The following is a 5,752-nucleotide window of genomic DNA, read 5'->3' as shown; positions in this document are numbered from 1 at the left end:
GAAAGTTCTGCTGGTAATGAAGCTTGTGTTAAAAATGAACAGAGACACGAATGGAAACTGTTGAAATCGGGAAACATCCATTATTAACTATCATGTTGTAACACTACGTGTGTGGAAATCGGGAAACACATCCATTATTAACTATCGTGTTGTAACACTACGTGTGTGGAAATCGGGAAACACATCCATTATTAACTATCGTGTTGTAACACTACGTGTGTGGATTTATACACAAGTGTAGCTTGACGATGAGGATGTAATGTGATCCAAGAAAGTAGCGAGGTTTAGGACAATTCTTATTCTGGTCGTATGCTGTTTGCCAATCCTACAAAGGTCAGTTCAGTTGTAACTTCCAGAAGGGGAAGAACATACTGGTGTTTCTAGAAATGTTGAGGAAGCACTACTGCTTAACTCGCAGAGGTATAGCTAACCAAGGTGTAACATGATAATTTTTGGAATTGAAGTCCCGAAACCAATTAAGGAGGTCTCTATGCTCTGGGCATCCAGAATGTTGCAGATCATTTCACCCAAGAAAACTTACCACCAGGAGACAGCAAGCACTGAGTGATGATGATGATGACCCGTGTAGAAGATGAGACCTCTTTCAGACGGAAGACATGTTGCTAGGCCTTTGATGAGTCATGGAGAATTCTGTTAGTCAGTGAGAAATCTTAGATGAATAATCGTCAGAAACTTGGTGATACCTGAAATATTACTAAATATGTTTTTCATTTGCAGCCACTGGTCTCTGTGAGTGAAGTGAAATATATTTCCTTGTATTCAAGGTACAACTAAGGAAGACCAGGAGCGCTTCCTTAAACATTTCATGCAGACCACTGCTTGTAATGGGCGGACTCGAGAACAGATACTGCAGCGCTTGATGTTAAGTCTTGATGAACCACTGCATGAATGATAAACTCGATAAGATGCAACTCGGTGATTAGGACACAGTCATAGTTGAGTTACACAAAAGTTTCAGTTGAGTGAAGGACTAAGTTATCTATTAGATTGAGATGAAGGTTCATAAAAAAGTTTCTCGGAGAACTTGACTGATTATGCAAATAATTTGTGTCATTTTCATGGGAAGATATCTCACTATAGTCTTAGCAGATTACAATTATATCTTCGTTGACAATTTCGTGAAAGTACTAATAAAAAAAATTATCCTGCATCACTTGATTGTTGGAGACATTTACATCTTAAGAGAGGTAGCATCCATGCAACTAAGATCTGTGTGATAACTTTGGGCAAATCCCATACCTGGAAGAACTTCCAATAGACAGACCGCTTTCCTAAGATTCTTATATCATGGAAAGCTTGGATTCCATTGAGGACCGTCCAGCACTGTAACACAGTTTCACTTGGTACCAGTGAGCGTGCGCAGCTTTCCAAAGTATTGCACAATGGTTACTGCGCACAAAATGTCGTCATTACTCTGAAAGGAAGGACTGAAACATTTACGTTAGCTGTGAGGTGAAAGGTCAGTATAAAGTGAACTGTCTTCACTGGGTCATATAACTAGATAGACAAGACTATCCATTTCTCCAAACTGTTCAGCAGATGTAAGAGGGTTTTGATTTGCGATAGGTGTGAGATGTATTCCCGATGAAAGACACCAGGTTAAAGAACAGTGGACTGCATATTGAGGAGGAACTCATAGTATGTCCAAATGCACAAGTGGCGTTCTGTAGGGTACTTGAAACTAAGTCTAGTGCATTGTCATTATCTTCTGTAACGATAGAAACAGAACATGAAATGTTTTGTTTCTTGTCCAGAAAGTAGGCTTCAGTCCTTAACCCTATGATTACCGACTCGCTAGTTAGATTCCTTTCTCCGAAATATATTTCTTTTAATGTGGGAGTAATTTGTTTAAACTTCACTTAAATGTACACACGCTATCAGGTCGTTTCCTGGACAGCCAAGTATCAATTGTTACAGAGCAACGCGAGTACAGTGCCATTACCCAGTGAAATAAAGGTTTAATCAGTACAAAATATGAACCAAAATAAGCTATCGAGATGTATGTCGTGAAAATAACTTATATTACTATAGCTGCTGCAAATAAGTCTCGAGGCAGCCAGTCAAACATTTCGAGCATATATGATGATATGAGATGTCGATATATATGTATATGATATAATCATATATGGTTATATGTATGTGTGTTTTTCACACACATAATACAAACACGGATCAGTTACATAGAGAACACTGCTGTCAGGCAATAAATGTAATAAATATGACCTGACACTTTGATGTCTGGCTTACGAAGGCCCGGGGCCCGGCATGGCCTAGCGCGTTAAGGCGTGCGCTTCGTAATCTGAGGGTCGCGGGTTCGCGCCAAACATGCTCGCCCTCCCAGCCGTGGGGGCGTTATAATGTTACGCTCAATCCCACTATTCGTTGGTAAAAGAGTTGACGGTGGGTAGTGATGACTAGCTGCCTTCCCTCTAGTCTTACACTGCTAAATTAGGGACGGCTAGCACAGATAGCCCTCGAGTAGCTTTGTGCGAAATTCCAAAACAAACAAACAAACAAATACGAAGGCCCGACTGGCCAGATGGTTAAGGCGCAGACTCATAAACTCTATCACACTAAACATGCTTGACTTTTCAGCTGTGGGGACGTTATTTTGTGACAGTTCTAAGAGCTGGCGGTAGGCGGTGATGACTAGCTGCCTTCCCTCTAGTCTTACACTGCTAAATTAGGGACGGCTAGCACAGATAGCCCTCGAGTAGCTTTGTGCGAAATTCCAAAAACAAACAAAACAAACCCTCTGGTCTTACAGTGATACAGTAGGAACGGCTAGCGCAAATAGCCCTCGTATAATTTTCTGTGAAATTCAAAAACATATAAACTGACCTCTGAAGCATCAATGGTATGTGTTGCGTACCAGGTATGTTCATTTATGTTCGCAGTGGAGTTTTTTTATTCAAGAAATAATTAAATTAAAATGTAACTAATTGATTTTTGTTGATGTTAGTGAAGGATATTTTGTTCGATAAAACTGAAATTTAGATGAACGGGTGAAATTATTTATAAAAAACGAAAGTGGCTTATGACTAATAGCAATAATACATTTGGTGTACCCTGTGTTTTAATGTGATATGTTCAGTCCAATCGGTTGGTTATTTGGAATTAAGCACAAAGCTACACAATGGGTTATCTGTGTTTTGCCCACCATGGTATCGAAATCTGGTTTATAGCGGCATGAGTTTACAGACATACCGCGGAAGATGTGCATCATAGCCAAACACAGACAGCAAGGCTTAGGCTATGTGGTAACACAAAGAAAATAATATAAAAGGATTTGATCAGAAATGACTGCTCCGAGGTGACTTAAGAGCTTTGCCGTACTCAAACAGAGATAACTAAAACTTCCAGGAATCTGGCGAAAGAAAAGATGTTCCTCAAGATCACTTATGATCCATCATTGATCTGATGTGTCTTCCATGAGTCCACATGTGTGATGTGTATAATTTTAACATTTTATTCGATTTCATGTATGACTTCTACTTACAGAAAACAAAACATGTAGTACTTTTTAAGGGTGCAATCACAGTCTCTTTTTAAATAATTTTTGTTTATTTTGAAAATCCGAAATTGCTTTACGCAAATAACACATGACGTCATCATCTTCATATGAATAACTGTTTCGTTCCCACCGTGTGTTGTCGTATGTAAAGTTAAATTGCGTTTTATTCAGACTGACTGCAATACTTAGCGGACCAATTTCGATATCAGATTACCTTGAAGAGATGCAACAAAAATAATGTCTTCATCTGCCATCGATCAGCCGTTATAAAATCATTACTTATCGAGATTAAGATTTGCATTATAGATACTCAACGGTTTCACTCTGTTTAGGTTGTAGCAAAACGTTAACGTGCTTGAAGCAGTGTTTGTTAGTTTCCTTAAAAATACCGAACCAGGTAAAACTTGTATGAAAGGCCTCACGCTGTTTACCATTATTTCCAACAACTCCTGTGTATCAGTTACTGATAGTAGCAAGATCTGAGAGATCTGATTATGCCAAGTCTATACACTGTTTCCATGACGACGTGTTTGGTTATTAGTGGTACAGTGCCATATTTGACTGTTATTGAGCTGACGCGGCATGACTAGTAAAATTTTAAACAAAGACAATGGTTTTATTTTTCTTTTCAAATTTTTCGGTCACTCTGAGAACGCATGGCCAAGCGCGTAAGGCGTGCGACTCGTAATCCGAGGGTCGCGGGTTCGCGCCCGCGTCGCGCTAAACATGCTCGCCCTCCCAGCCGTGGGGGCGTATAATGTTACGGTCAATCCCACTATTCGTTGGTAAAAGAGTAGCCCAAGAGTTGGCGGTGGGTGGTGATGACTAGCTGCCTTCCCTCTAGTCTTACACTGCTAAATTAGGGACGGCTAGCACAGATAGCCCTCGAGTAGGTTTGTGCGAAATTCCAAAAAAACAAAACAAAAAAAACAAACAAGCACTCTGAGAACAATACCGACGTCATCCAGACTTTCTTATTTCATTTGTGTATTACATGGACAGCAGGTGTCCCCATCTTTTGATTTGTTTTTGTACTGACTAAAGAGTGATTTTACTTTAAGTTAATCATGTAAGATTTTCAGTTGTAACAATGTGACAAATATGTTGACTATTCTTCTTGCTATTTGTGTTCAAGGATACTACACATTGAGTTAATATATCAGTGTGCCCGAGAATAGTACACATTGTGTTAATGCATTAGTGTACCCGAGAATAACACTCATCGTATTAATACATCAGTGTGTCCAAGAATTACAGACACCATGTTAATACATAAGTGTGCTCAAGAATACTACACGTTGTGTTAATATATCAGTGTGCTCAAGTATACTACACATTGTGTTTAATATATCAGTGTGCTCAAGAATGCAGAAAGTTTTGTTGTTTTAATGGTTTACAGGATATTGAGACTTGGGTCTGAAGTAAAACACTGGACAAGAAAATGCTGGTAATAAAGAGTTGAATGGAATCAACAACACAGGAACAATACAATAAAATTCTGGGACCCTTGAAAAGTATTTAATAATCAACATTTTTCAATGTATGATACATACATTTCACACGAAAGTAGGAAATGTATATTCTCTTATTTAGAAACATAAAGTGATTCCAGGATGTGTTTTTTAATAGTTATCGTCTGGAAATTTATCACCAATTGAAATTCTTTGATAACTTTTGAAAAGTAAACCTTGCTGTCTTTTAATTGAGAGCGTGGATTTTCAACCTTGAGAATTCCTCTCAGCAAATGAAACCATTTTTGAAACATTAAGTAACATCTACTGCAAAATTAGCCTTGTAAATTCTTTTAGAGAAATATAGCTAAACTGTGAAGTTCAATCGTCAAATCAGTTCTGCTATCATCTGTCTTTGCACAATTCATTCGGTGCTGGATAGTGCTATGGGTACAGTTTTTGTACGGTTTCACTAGTTCATTATGCTCTATCATTTTCAATTGGTTATACGTTACAGAAAAATCCAAAATCGGGTATGAAATAATGCAGTAATTTGAATCTCTTTCCTAGTTTAATTGAAGCATATTGCACTATAACGTTTGTTTGTTTGTTTTAAATTTTGTGCAAAGCTACACGAGGGCTATCTGCGCCAGCCGTCCCTAATTTAGCAATGTAAGGCTAGAGGGAAGGCAGTTAGTCATCACCACCCACCGCCAACTCTTGGGCTACTCTTTTACCAATGAATAGTGGGATTGACCGTCACATT

This window comes from Tachypleus tridentatus, chromosome 8 (assembly GCF_004210375.1).
Source record: "Tachypleus tridentatus isolate NWPU-2018 chromosome 8, ASM421037v1, whole genome shotgun sequence".
NCBI lineage: Eukaryota > Metazoa > Arthropoda > Merostomata > Xiphosura > Limulidae > Tachypleus > Tachypleus tridentatus.
The sequence above is the reverse complement of the archived record's forward strand: the minus strand, read 5'-3'. Positions refer to the sequence as shown.